At 38.6% G+C, this 14,970-nt stretch overlaps 1 protein-coding gene and 1 long non-coding RNA gene across 17 annotated transcripts in view; one reads left to right on the top strand and one right to left on the bottom strand.

Annotated features, from left to right (window-relative positions):
- LPP (LIM domain containing preferred translocation partner in lipoma) overlaps positions 1-14,970 on the top strand; it is a 726,282-nt gene that overhangs the window by 416,011 nt on the left and 295,301 nt on the right. The window contains exon 1 of one of the 16 annotated variants that reach the window (XM_063807422.1): positions 13,514-13,658. The exons of the other annotated variants lie outside the window; for them this stretch is intronic. The gene's annotated coding sequence lies outside the window, so the exon portion shown is untranslated. Of the gene's footprint in view, positions 1-13,513; positions 13,659-14,970 lie in introns of those variants that run through there. 16 annotated transcript variants of the gene reach the window in all.
- Positions 5,502-14,970, bottom strand: part of LOC107970867 (uncharacterized) — a 71,093-nt gene continuing 61,624 nt past the window's right edge. Inside the window, exons 8-9 of the long non-coding RNA XR_008547186.2 lie at positions 5,920-6,151; positions 5,502-5,769 (exon numbers count right to left, since the gene is read on the bottom strand). This is a non-coding gene — a long non-coding RNA (uncharacterized LOC107970867). The remainder of the gene's footprint in view (positions 5,770-5,919; positions 6,152-14,970) is intronic.

A 14,970-nucleotide genomic window follows, 5' to 3' on the forward strand; every position in this document is an offset into this window, starting at 1 on the left:
CTGAGCCTAATATTCTCCTCCTAAGCAATTTAACCAACTTCTAAAAAAAAGTATAAGATATTATTTAGAGAATGAAATAGCTACTGTATATAATCAGGAGGAAGAATTATAGGAAATTATACTCATTTGATAAGTGTATAAAGAGCTACGCTCAAAGCTTTGTATTGTACCTCCCAAGTAATTGTTCAGTTGTGCTAACTGTCCTTAAAAAAGGAGAAGAGATAAAGAACTGCTAAAGAAAAAAAAATCAATCATTATACTTGTTCAGGAAGATTTTCCTTCTGGGCAAAGATTAAGTCTTATTTCATGCTCCATGAGGATCAAGCACACATTTAGCCCTCCCATGTTTAGTAGTGGTGATTTCTTTGCCTTTCTCACATTCATGTTCATGTATAAACATAGACACCAATATGAAACTAAATGCAATAAAAGTGTGTTTTAAGATCTACCACATGTACGTCCTAGTAGGTATAGATAGATGTTATATATCTGTGTTCACTGCACTTACATCCCAATATTTTCAGAAGATAGGACTGTATGCAAATGTTTCCAATATCTCTTTCTAGGATCACACACATAAAAAAGAGCCCCTGAGGTCTTTCTACTTGTTTCAGAAATGAGCTGGTAGTAATATTAGAGCCAATTTCCTTTTGGTTTGCTGGAAACAAAATAAACAGCCCATTATGTAAACTGTATAAGACTTAAGTGTTTGAGCACTTCCCTTAGAGTTTGTAAGTCTTATGCCCCCACCATCAAAAAGTAAACAAATAAATAATAAAAAGCCAATCTAATTGTTATTATGAGAAGTCATACAGCGTATTTGCTAAGAGCAGCTCCTCTAAAGATGTCAGACTGCCTTAGATGGAACGAACACTCTGTATCCTCCGCTTGCCAGCTGGGTAACATTCAACAGGAAGCTTAATCTCTCCATGCCTCAATTCCTGACTTCAAAATTATTGTAGTAATACAATGCCTACTTCATACAGTTGCAGAGACATCAGTTAGGCGCTGTTCCTCTCACATATGTCATCAATTCTGAGACCGATTCACATGCTTAACATTTCTGACTAATTACTGTTACGTGGTAATCATGACATAGCGGCCGTTGTCTGTACTTGTACATCAAAATCTGCTGTCTATGGAGATTAGTGACTTGGAAGAAAATCCTGGAGTCAATAGTGGACCCCTTTTTTATTAAGACTCTTGATGGCCCAGAGGTCAGTATAATGAGGAAAACATAGAACTTCCATGATTTTGACTTGAAAAGTAATTCAAAGGGTTGAAATTTAAACGTAAAGAAATTTTTGGAATGCTTTCATTTGTTGCACTTATATTTTCCTTTTTATATATGTAGAGGGGTGACATATGATAAAAAAAACTATGGATAATTTAAAGCCATTTATTTCAACAAACATGTAATATATATTCTAACGACAAAGCCCTATGTTATAATTTAAATGGCAGTAATTTTTGTTTCCGGTTTTGTAATAGCTAATGGTGTATTTTATAATCAGTAGCATCTTTGATTTGATGGGGTAGTGTAGTAAGAACTCAGTAAATGTTAGACTCCTCATTAGGATTTGGGTAGAGGTTAATGTCGGTAGATACATTATTAGAGTTAAGGGTCCTAAGGCTTTTTAATGTGAGCAGAGTGCAATGAAATAATATTTTGGATTGACCAAAAGTCTAGAGAACCTGATTTGTAACTGCATCATTATGACTTACTGAACTTCATTCAGTAAATATTCCATGAAATTGAGCTGAAACTCATGTCTGCTAAATATGTGTACTCTGCCCTTTTCTCTTCATTATGAGGATTAAATTGAATGATAGGGGTGTAAGCACTTTGTAAATCCAACTAAGAATTATTAGTTAGAATAGTTCAGGTAGTGCTGTAGTAACAAATACTCACCAAATCTCGGTGCCGAAAACAAGGGTTTATTTCTTACTTATGCTACTTGTTCATCATAGGTCAGAAGGAGTTCTTTGCAGACTAATAGTTGTCATTTCCAACACTTTTGACCTCCATGCCAGAGTAAAAGAGCTCTGAGGGTCTCAAACTGGCAATTCCACACTTTGACCTGGATGTAATACATGCCACTTCTTATATAGCTCCTTAGCCAAAACTATTCACATGGCTCTACCTAGCCATAGGGTTGCCACAGAGCAGAGAGCTGGAAATATGTGGAGAACAGTGTCAATAACTTTGTAATAGTAATAATGGTTGACAACCATTGTGTGCTTCTTAGTACCAGGCACTGTTGTAAGTGCTTTAGCTGGGTAGAGTCCTTTAGTCCTCATCAAGTGGGTATGATCATGATTCCCATTGTACAGATGACAACCCAAGGCACAAAAGGGTAGACCAACCTGCACAGAAGAGACAGAGCAGGGATTTTGCTTGTGTGACATTGATGTGTGTCTCAAACTATAATGGATTTGAATTCATTTTTTAAAATGTAAAAGGAAGATACAAATATAGTTGAGAATCTTCTGTTCTGAAAAATAAGAGTTGAGGTTTGGTGATCCCCAAGCCTCCCTAAAATTTCACCTGGATCAGCCCCAAATGACCTACACGTACAATGACTGCTGTGTTCTTTTGGCGCCTCATCTTCAGAAACCAGGGGCCCTCTCCTGGCCACTGACTTACCTCGTAGCTTAGCAGAAGGGCATTGTCCCAGTGTTTCGGTACATACTTCCTCCTTTGACTTATTTAACCTTTCTATTTTGGGAGTTTTCTAGCATGTAAAAGAACAGTAGAGTGGCCACAGTCTACTCCATTATCAATGATCAATACACAATTACCAATACATTCTCAATCTTGCTTAATTTCACTTTGCAAGTTAATCTGGCTGCTTGTCAAGCTGAGCTGTGAACACAAACTGTGTTCCTTGGGGTTGCGGGGTATAGAGCTCCTAAAACAGGAAGCCAGTGACCAGGGGAGGGCCAGAGAGGACATGTGGAGGACAGAATTGAAGGGCTTCAACTGGAAAAGAGGGCGTCTTTAATCAATAGTTTAGACAAGTTTGCAAGTGGAAGATAAATGATATGACAATATTTAATCATTCGTAGGACATTCTTGTAATGTAAGGGGGAAAAGGAGAAATATGTTGTTAATAGGGAGCCAAAATTATTACCTTTCTCCGTAGCTCCAACTGTAATTTTGCCTGCTATTGAGGTAGTTAATAAATGAAAGCCTGTGAGCTCTGTTCAATGGGACAGCAACCAGAGAGGCTTCTTTCCAAGCCCTCCCACCAGGCCAAGAAGCAGCTGAGCTGGATAGAAAGCATGCCTTCAGCACCCTGGGTTTCCTCTTCAGTGGCATCCAGAGGACCCTGGGTCACTTCACCTCTCTGTCTCTTTCTGAAAAACGTATATAATAACCGTCTGGGTGACTCACAAATCTATTATAGCATTTAATTAACAAATGTTCCTCAAGTGCTTTGAGCTCCCTGTTTGGATAGATGTGACTGAAATGTAAAATACCTTTCACTGCCTTATTTATTGCTCCAGCGAACACGCTATATGCTGGCACCATTTATCTTCATTTTAATTTTATCTCCCACAAATATAGGCATTAATTTAAATCACATACAGAACATAACAGTTTTTATAGAGGCAAACTTATTCCAGTGTGCTGCATTTTAATATCGCACTTTACCATCTTTTCTCACTTGATTCAAGAATAGTATCTCTTCCTGCCTCAGCATTTAATCTTAGGACAACAGAAACTTTTTTGTGTGTGCATGTTCTTGCTCTCAAACTTTGTTTCTCACTGCTTTGCTGCTTGTTGCCTGAAAGTTGTTCTGTCAGTGTGAGCACAGGTGTAAGTAATTCCATTTCTCTTTTGCCAGCTTAATTTCCTGTGTGTGTGTGTGTTGTGGGGGCCAAGGGGGGCGTGTAACACGATGGATTTTACAGCTGAAGCGTATACTCATTCATCTTCAGATATCTTTTCTAATAGAAATAAAGACAATAAAAGTGATACCCTCCTCCGTGAAATTTACACATTAAAGACCCCTTCAAACTGCTTACTTTTTTTCTGTCTTTTTTTTCATTCAGAGGCAAAATTTCTCCCTTTTTTTCATCACTGTTACGTTTGCGGCAGATGAGTCTCTTCCTTGAGGGGAATCATGGTAAATGGGCCTGCTGTATTTGCAGCTATGAAACATTCCAGTTAGCTGTCACACCCTAAGCAAGGACGGTTTCCCCATCCTTAATTTGCGGGCTGAAAAGCTGTGGCTCTCCTCAATTAAGACTTTCCAAATTGCCTCTGACATGGCAGCATATTCCCAGAAGTCAGGTCCTGGGAGGCAGTAATAACATGAGCACTGCTGGTATAACAACGTAGTTTTACAAGCCATTTTGTGCTCTTTTCAGAAGCTTTCAGGATGCTTTTTCTCTGAAGTTGTAAATTAAAAAGAAAACAAAACTTATTTTGATTTTTTGTTTTTAGTTTTCCTAGTCTCTGAATGTCTAGGTTTAGGGACATCTGTCATAGTCTTATTTATTTATTTTACGCTTAGTCTGGATTTAAAATGTACAAATTAATGTTTAAGTTCTCTGTTTTATTCCTGTAACAATCCTAACAAGAACAGGTTCCATTATTGTATTCATCTTACAGATGAGGAAACAAGGCCTAGAGAAGTTAAATATTTTTTTCTGAAATGGTACAGCTAGTACGTGGCAGGACTCAGATTTTGGATCCGGTCCACCTTAACTAAATATGCTTTTGATGTAGCTCTCTTCAGGCTGAATTCTTGACCTCTCATTTGATGCTGACTCTTCTCAAACCCTTAGTCTTTGTGCTACTAGGTAGATTTTATCTGTGGCAAGAACACGGTTACCCTGGAAACCCACTAGCTAGAATGGCAAGCCAATTATAGCACCACCGCTTTTTTTAAATTAAATTAGCGCTGCTGATGACGTGGACTTCTTGATTGAAGCATGCTGAGAAATGGGTTCTCACCAGTTGTTCCTGCCTCTTAGGATCATGTGGGATCATTCTCATCTGTTCTATCAAGCCAAACAAGAAAATGCCTCTATGTGATTGACTGGATTTGAGGAATAAAATGTGATGATCTTTTAGGACCCTGAGCTTTCAGTAGTGAGTAGACATGCATGGAAATGTTTGGAAAGAAGCCCTATTGGAGAAGAAGACTGTCATCTGGATACTTTCCACCCCCAAGCACTCAAGGTCCACTGATTTAAAGCCCTGCTCTTAACTACTGAGGCTAATGTTCTCTATTTTAGTATTTCTTATTTTATTTAAGGCCATTGGTTTAAATCCAGACTTGATTCAGAAAAGGTTGTAGTCCTTTGATATTCTTTGGTCTTTGCACACTTCTAATAGGGCAGGAATTTGCTTTGGTTCAAACCAATTGGTGAATTTCCTTTAAGTACACAGAATTTAAACAATTGAATTGATATGGCCACTGTTGAACTGAGTGGTACCAGGTTGGAGGAAAGGACATTCATTATATGTTAGTGGGTTGTGGACTCACTCTCTGAGATGGTAAACGGTAGGCTGGTAGAATGTTGAGTAGTTCATTCTGCATAACACACATGGCGCCAGGCACATTACCTAGTACCTCTATGATTTTCATCGGCTTTATTTTCTGTTTTGTAGAGTAGGTAAAGGTAAGGAGACGGGTTTGCTCATTTGCAAGGCTCTTCTGTGATGCAGGGTTTTGAGTACAGGATTCCTTATTTGCAGTCCAGTGCTCTTCGCTTTATACCACCGAGTCACCACAGAGTCTCAGGGCCTGTCTTCTGTATTGCAGAAAACAAATCAAGGATTAGCAACACTGAATCTTAATTCTTGAAGTTCTAACAGGAAAATTATGTTAGTCTTGCTACATATCGTAGGCATATTTTGTCCAAAATGTTAGTAATCAGGGAGGAGAAGAGGCTGCATCTTACTGTGTCCTGATGGGTGATACTTCCGTGACTATCTCCATCACCAGTGAGCGGATTTCCAGAAGTCATAGTTCAAAACGATGAAGAGAATTACACATTTTCAGAAAACATTGTACATTCTTTGTTAACTTTTCCTCTTGTAAAATAATTTGTTTTCAGACATCCAAGTCCTTTCTCCATGATTTACTGGGTTGGTGACATTAATCAGCGTGGTTATCTTGGAGCCTCATTTCCCCTTGGGTAAAATGGAAGGATAACATTGGCAATCATACAGACGTGTTGTGTAGAAAGGAGTAAGAAGCATTTTGGAAGTGGCAAAGTGGCAATAATCCCCTGTAAGACAGTAGTTGTTTTTAAGATCACTGAGCTCTCAAACACTGGCTTTTTCTGCCTCACACTTTCTAGATTTGTAAGACTTAATCTGAAAATATCTTTGCTATTCACTATGTATAATTGTAGGGCTTTGGATTTAAAAAATCCTAATGCTGTTATTTCCCTGACAATAACAAATTATTTTCATCTAATTTTCTCTTATGTGAAATAAGACATACACCCTAGTTACTTCCATGCCTAATATGATTGACAAATCTATATGTTATCTTAATTGTGAATATATTTTCATACATATAGAAGTACATGTGTGTATTTCTTGAAATGTAATGGTCAATATACACTAACCAGTTATTTCTGGGATTTTGGGAACAGGCTTCTTTCTATACTTCTCTACTTATCTTTAAATTTTCTCTAACGAGCCTACTTTGCTTTTGTTTTACATACAGTAATTAATATATTTATAAATGTATGTATACTATATATTTTAATAAATTTATATAAGTATATGTATGTATATACATATGTTTTGCAAGTAAAAAAACTTTAGTATATCTACAAAGGCAAATTATAAAAACTATTACATTTTTTCTCCCTCCCTTCCTTTCTACTGTTTCCCTCCTCTCCTCTCTTTGTTTTCCTTCCTTTGTTCCTTCATTCCTTCCTTCCTTCGTTCCTTCCTTCCTTCTGTCCTTCCCTTCCCTCCCTCCCTCCTCCCCTCCCCTCCCTCCCTCCTCCCCTCCCCTCCCCTTCCTTCTTCTTTCTTGCCCTTTCTTTCTCTCTCTCTCTTTTCCTCTCCCCCTTCTGTCTTCCTCTCCCCACCTCCATCTCCCTCTCTCTCTCCTCCCTCCCTGCCGCCTTCCTTCTTTCCAGAAAGTCACTAACCAGAATCTTTCACAGAATAAACTGTGAAACCTAGATCTTAAATGTACTACAGTAGAAAAAGAGATGAGATTTTTGAAAGATGATGGCTTGTCCTTGTCTCTGTACTTGAATCTATCTCAAAACAAAGATATAACTATTGTTTTTAATAATAATTTCAATATATAGTGACCATCCTTGCCTACTACCCTGAAGAGAGAGAACATTTACACATAAGACTGGTGGTTGCAGTAAACCCCTTTCAAGTGGAGTGGCCATTATGGTCCTTCCTCTTCCCTTCCTTCCTTTCATTCCCTTGCCCTTTCCCCACTTTCCTTCTCTTCCTTTCCTTTTTTCTTTTAAGGTTCATAAAATCTTGATTGGCCTCCTTCCTAGCAGCCAGGAGTTTGGGTCCCTAATAGCTAAAGCTTATATACTTTATTTTCTTCTTTCTCCAGATGGCTGTGGCTATGAATTTTACTCCCCACCCCAGGACTACCCCTGCTATACTGACACTAATTTTCATTTTATAATACTGTCTTCATCAGTCCATGCTATGCTACTAGTTTTAGTTATTATAATATTAACTTAATCCACAATGAAGGTGACAGGTTTTTTTGTGTGTCTTTTAATTTTTAAAGGGGAAATATTATCTCTCACTTTAAGGAAACTAACTTTAGCAACTCATTCCCTCACTTTTTTTTTTCTTTCAACTTGATTTGTTCAGCTAAGGAGACCACATTTAGTACTTGCTAGCTGAGACTTCTGTTCTACAATTCTGAGTTAGTTCCTCATCCGTCCGACCCTCTCCCCCCATGGTGCACTGAGTCACAATGTGATCACCAGCTGCATGTGCTGCTATTACACACAACACATTGGCTAGCAGAGGAGCCAGGATTCAGCCTTGGAAGTACTTTCAGGCAAAGGTGAAGACCCTTTCCCCATTCTAAGCATCTTTCAGTAGTTTAGTGTAGCTGATATTAATGTTATAAATGGTCATTCCTAATCCTGTCTCAGTTCCAGCCCAGATGGAGTTTTGATTTTAGAAAATCATTCAGTGAAATGTATTTCCTGTGCCTGGTAGTCATTGATCACTTACCAAAAAAAAGGGGGTAGTGGGAGACTAAAAATAAACTTATGATAATTCACATACACTTAACCTTTACTGACTAATACCAAAAAGGGAATGAAGCAGGCTCTGCTGACCAGCACTTGCAGATGGATTCCAGGAACGTGGCTAGAGCTGCCAAAGCCATCGCTGAATCCTGCCAAAAGCATCCCAGGGGATTTTACTAAGGGTGGGGAGAGCAGGGAACATGGAGGTGTGTGTGTGAATTTGTTTTAAAACTCTCTTACTCAACACTGAGCAGTGGGAAGAACACTGGGAAAAAAGGTCGGAAAGTGACATTCTAGACTGGGTTCCACCCAATCTCTATGACACTGGAAAAGTAATATGTCCTCTTTGGAACTTCAGGTATCATGTGAACAATAAGGGTGTCATATTAAGGTCTTAACACGTTGAAATGTTAAAAACATTCTGTAATTACTTAAATTATTTCAAAACAGAAAGATCATACATGTTCATCATGTTTCTGTGTTAACTGGACAAAACTACACTAAAATTAAAGAGCAATAAAAGCGATCGTGTTAAAATTTTATTTTTAAATATAGTACTTCTAGTAACTGAATATCTAACTTTATTAACAATTCTAAATCTCGCTTTTTTTTTTTTAAACCCCAATGAGGCTGGGCACCGTGGCTCACACCTGTAATCTGAGCTCTTTGGGATGCTGAGGCGGTATGATCTCATGAGCACAGGAGTTTGAGACCAGCCTGGGCAACATAGTGAGATCCTGTCTCTACAAAAAGTTTTTTAAATAGCCAGGATTAGCCAGGCATGATGGCGTGCACTTGTTGTGTCAGCCGCTCTCGTTGGGGGTTGGGGGTGTTGGGGGTGGGCTGAGGTAGGAAGCTTGCTTGAGCCCAGGAGGTAGGAGGTCAAGGCTACAGTGAGCCATGACTGCATCACTGCACTCCAGCCTGAGCGACAGAGCAAGACCCTGCCTCTAATTAAATAAGCAAATACACACACACAACACACATATATAAAATAAAATAAAAACCCCAATGTGTTAAGATCTCAGGTTTAAACCTCGGCTTATACAAACCATAGTACTACCATGCAATAACTGAATTGACAAGGTACCAAGACCTATTTTAACCAGAAAAATAACATAATTGTGTTATATTTTCCATGAGAGTCATACTCTTGAAATTAAGTATTTTCTCAATAGAATTGTTTCTCAATTAAAAAAAAAAAACTTACTCAAAACATTTAGTATTTAATTATAATTATAGGCAGATAAAATTTATAAAAGATTATCAGTAAGATCAACAACCTCTGCCTCTTTAATCATGTTTTTCTCTACCTTCTGCTGGTCTCTTCCTGATTTTCATGACCTCATTGTCTATATGAGTATTAAGACATTTGGGGTAGCTTTTTATGTTGTGTACTTTCTTTTCTTCTCCTTATGAGATGGCTGACACCTTCTAAAGGATTCAGAGAGTTTCCATCTTATTGAAAGGTCCTTATGAAAATTCACTGGTAGTGTTCTTAGCTTATACTAGGAAGGCATGTTTCTTCAGAAGCAGTATTTGTTGTATTTAGGGTGGGAATCATTATGTAGCAAGAGTGGTCTACATATTGGTCTTGCAGCAACATCAGTACACCTTATGAATGGTTTGTTTCCCACCAAAAGTCAAAGATTAGCCTATATGATGGATGATGGCTACAGAAAATAGTGCCAGAAAAACAGAATCTGTAGAAGATATATATTAAGAGATTAATTGGGAAGGAGTAGCTTGCATGATTTTGTGGGCTGGCTAGGCAATCTAACATCTACAGATTAGGCAAGTAGGAAGGGCAGGCTGTAACTCTGTGGCATGAGATGAAGCTACTCTCCACAACGAGAATTCCTTCTGCTTTAAGGAATCCTCAGCTCTACTTCCAAGACCTTTCAACTGATTGAATCAGGCTCAACCAGGTTATCTAGTGTACTCTTCATTACTTAAAAATCAACTGATTAGAGGCTTTAATCACATGTACAAAACACCTTCCCAGCCACATCTAGATTGGAGTTTGATTGAATAAATGGAGACTTTAGCCTGAAAAAATTAACACACAAATGGACCATCACAGGAGGGTAGTCTTTTTCTACAGAAGTTAAATCTGTGGTAGAGAAGCAACAGATACCTCAGGGCAAAAAAAATCCAGGAAGAGCATAAAGGTTCAAGCAGAACCATGAGAATGCCAGCATTGTCGTTGGAGATGGTGACTGGAAGTGATGATAGGTCTAGGGAACAGTAAATGTGGACAAACTGGCATTTTACCTCGGGCACACTTGGACCTGTATAGGCTCCACCAGTCTGCCCTGGAAACAGAACCACAGTGGGTCAGACAGTCTTTTGTATTAGTTTTAAATACAGAGTTGATTGTCTCTCTTGCATTCTTAACTTGCAATTTAGTACTGTTTATATTCTGTTTGAAGGTTAGAAACATTTGACTAAATACTCTTTTCTCCACATTGCTGTCATTCATTAATGTCCTGGTCCTGGACTTTACTCATTGACCACAGGACAAGTGGCTCAACTCTCTCCTGCCACTACCCAGGCTGTTAGTCCTGTTGGGAGGCTCAGGGCCCAACTCACTCATCTGTAACTCTCATCTCCATTCAGCTGCAGCCTCTACAGCCCCTGGTTATACCCTGGATCTTATCATTGCTTCGCTCTATTTTACCTCCTAAATCGTAAAAATTAAAACCAGCCTCGGAACACAACCCCTCATTCTTCCAGCACTCTCTCTCATTCAGGTAACTCCTATTCTACTTTTCTTCAGCATATTTACCTTCTATTACCTTTCTTTTTCCTCACCAGTCTCTTATATTTCCTTTATCATTCAACTTACAGTCTGTGGTTCAATACTTCAGCCGACTCTTCCAACACATGACCTTCTTTCGGTAGGCTTTTTTCAGAGTTTCCCTTTTTGTACTTGCCCTTATGTAAATCTGTGGCATGGTTGGGCCATCTTGCCAACTTTTCAAAGTTATTGCACACCACACTCTGTTGGTTTTCTTCCTACCATTCTGAACAATTTCACTTCAGGGCTCTCCTTAGTGGCTCTTCGTCTCCCTCTCCTTGAATGTCATTTTACTTTTTTCTTTTTCTTTTTCTTTTTTTTTTTTTTGAGATGGACTCTCTTTCTGTCACCCAGGCTGGAGTGCAGTGGCGCAATTTCAGCTCACTGCAACCTCTGCCTACCAGGTTCAAGCGATTCTCTTGCCTCAGCCTCCCGAGTAGCTGTGTCTACGGGCTACAGGTGTGCACCACGCCTGGCTAATTTTTTTTTTCTTTTTTCTTTTTTCTTTTTATTAGAAGTGGGGTTTTACCATGTTGGCCAGGCTTGTCTCGAACTCCTGACCTCAACTGATCCACCCACTTTGGCCTCCCAAAGTGCTGGGATTACAGGCACGAGCCACCATGCCTGGGCTTGAATGTTGTTTTCCTTTGGTGGGGCTTGGGGAGGGGTGTCTTTCCTAGGGCCTGCTCTTGTTTCACTTCCCTCATTTGGTTAAGAGAGCCTTTAACTACTATGGCCTCAACTATCAGCTCTACAATATGATATAAATTTGTTTCAGTAAACTTGCTCTGCAGATTCAATTGTTTCTAACTGCTTATCGCTCAGGTGCATTTGGATGTATTGCAGAAATCTCAGCCTCAGTGTTTTCAAAATAAACTCATCCACTTCTCTCAGGAATTTTTTCTACTCCAATGTTGTTTCGGTATGTGGCGTCACCATCGAACCAGTTTCCTAAGCCAGAAGTTTAGGTATTATTTCTAAGCCCTCTCTTTCCCTTATTATCAATTTTACCTCCTAAATATTTCACAAATCTTTCTACTTCTCCTCATTTCTGCTGCTGGTACCTGATTTCAGATCAGTGTCATCTTTCATGGACCATTGGTGATATCCCCCTAATGGGTTTCCTTGTATCCATTTCCCTACCATCGCCCCAATCTATCCACCAAGGCTTTCCTAAAATGCAAGTCTGACTGTATTACTTTCCTGTCTAATATGTTATCTCCTTATTCCTGTTGTATAAGACAGTGATTAGGAAAACAGGCTCTGAAGTCAAATAGAAATGAGTTTGAATCTCATATAACTATGTGATCTTGGACAAAATAACCTTTTTTGGTTTGTTTTCCACGTACGAAATAGGAATAGTAATTGAACTTTTCTTTTTAGATGTTGCATACCTCTCTGGTATACATGAAGAAGATGTGTAGTATCTCATTCCCACCCCGCTTATGCACCATGCTATAGCCACACACTGCCTTTGCTCTGATCCCCAGAGACATTGAGCCACCACTGGAGAGTCACATGGTATTGTTTTTAGCCTGGAATATTGTTCACTACCTCAGTCTTTTATTGCCTTGTCTCAACATAGATGCCATTTCCCTTAAGACATTTTCAGCACACTCCTCTGGTATAATTTACTTTAAATGTCCTTGCTGTGTTCTCCTGTGTCTTTCTCCTTGAACTTCCTAATCCCTACACCTTCCACCCTGCAAATGATCATTATCTCACTGCCTCTCCCAAATGATAACCTCTTTCCACCCATTTTAAGTTCCATGAGGACGATGACCATTGACCCGAACCGCGTTGTTAAACTTCTTAGTCTCAGCTGCCAAGAGCTTAGCACAGTGTCTAGCAGAGATTGGACACTCAGTAAATATTTGATGAATGTTTATAGTGTGACTGTCTCGCCAGTGCACACACAACAAAGTGATCCCATCTTTCCTTCTGTATCATAAAATAGAATTTTCTTACCTCTGTAATTTCTCCCTAGGAACCAGACTGCTTCTAGAGAGCTTCTTCACAAAATCAAATTAATTGGTATTTTACAAGGAGGGAAAGCCCCAGGACAAGTCCCTTCTCTTGACCACAAAGTTCTGTGTTTCTCATCTTTCCTCTTGATGTCTTGGTTTCAGCAAAGCGACATTTCTATCCCTGCCCCCTGCTGCCCCATAATCCTACAAATGTACAATAGATATGTGTAAGTACTACATCCCCAATCAAGTACAGCGTTTGGCCTCGGGTGGGAGTCAAACAGCAAGCTGATTTTTAACATTACTTGGAAGAAATTTTCTAGGTATATAACTGACAAACATTCATGGAGAGCTACTTCATTTTTCTGTCAAGCTTTTGGGGGATTTTTTTTAATAGTTCTGCACTTTGAAAGAAAGTTCACAATTTTTAAAAGGAAATGTGGCCCTTTTCATTAGCTCCTTTTACCTCATGCTGAGTCATGGATGAGAGAGAATTTGTAGGCGGGTGAGCTGCAGGAAAAGTAATACTGTCATTTACACTTGTAGGCTGTTATGCTTTCCAGAAAACTTTTTCCGTAGGTTGCGAAAGTGATTAATCTGCTGTTAAAACTGACAAAGAAGGTTCTCTGATAAGAGAAAGAATTAAATGAGGAATTTTTCTTTAAAAAGTAAGCGCTTCTTTCCCATTTTAGATTAGAAAAATAAGTTTAAATGTTTCTTTTAATTTTAGTCGTGTGTGTGTGTGTGTGTGTGTGTGTGTGTGTGTGAAGTTGGCCATGACTTAATACAATCTCAAGCCATTTTCTATTTAAATTATGTTTTTTTACTTATTGGCATGGCTTATTCCTCATGCTGTATATCTAAATTATTCATTTCTACATCCTGTTCCCTTGCTTGTCTCTCTTCTTCTTTTTTTTTTTTTCCTTTCATTTTCTTTATTTGGGTCTTTTCAATACTTTCAACATCATCTTACTTCGGAGCCCCAGATCTCTTATTTTCTACCAACCCTTTTTGAAACATTAAAACTGGTGAAGATGGCCTGAGTTCTCTCTGTGATATAAATTTATCCCTCACTGAAAAATTCCATTCATGTAACATTTTTATAACACTTTTTAAAACTTGGATGAAAGTTTTTTCATGTAGTTGAAATGAAGCATCACTGCCTAAAGCGTTTAGAAATTTTTTTACTGTTGGTTTTAAGAAATTACTCTAGGATTTCCACTGAGGACTGGCAAGTATTGGTGAAGTTTGATCTTCTCTCAGAGCTCATGTTTCAGATGGCAACTTAAAGGGACAAATAAATCAGTCAGTCACACGGCATAATCTAACTTTAATATGATTCTGCAGAGAACCAGTGACTCATTTAGAGAAATCAGAGTCCTCAAAAAGGTGGAAAACATGTTAGAACTTATTAAGCTTGTTGCCTTTAGCATGTCAATGCCTTGTTTTTATAAGAAGATTCAATGGGTTGTTAAAATGCACTGTCTTAACCCTCTCCCCTTTGTATTTTTCTACTCTTAAGATGCATCATTTTATGTTGGGATCTATCAGTTAATTTTACTTGTTTTTCCTTCTTCCTCTCCTTATTTTGAAGGCTGACTTCTGAGCTTGAGCCATATCCTTGGCAACTGAATGAATTCATGGGGAGTATAGTAGAAAAGATTTTCTCACAACTCTGACAGCACTGCCCCCTAGTAAAAAAGGGAAGAGACAAGGAGAAATGGTCCCTTTTGCAACTGAAAGGACCAGCACAGGGGACTTGGCATTCTTCTTTTAGTCCTAAAGCTTAGACATACATACTGCTTTCGCCCCTGGGCTACAAATACATGTTTTAAAATTCTGAAGTTGAAAACGTCAAAACCATTTACAATTAAAAACCTGCTATTACTGTACATTTATACAGGTATTTCATAAGGGAAAAAGTAGAAAACATGTAAATGTATTTGTTTTATGTCTGAAGTTCCAAGATTATTTCTGTTT

The sequence above is a fragment of the Pan troglodytes genome, chromosome 2 (assembly GCF_028858775.2).
Source record: "Pan troglodytes isolate AG18354 chromosome 2, NHGRI_mPanTro3-v2.0_pri, whole genome shotgun sequence".
In the NCBI taxonomy this organism is placed as follows: domain Eukaryota; kingdom Metazoa; phylum Chordata; class Mammalia; order Primates; family Hominidae; genus Pan; species Pan troglodytes.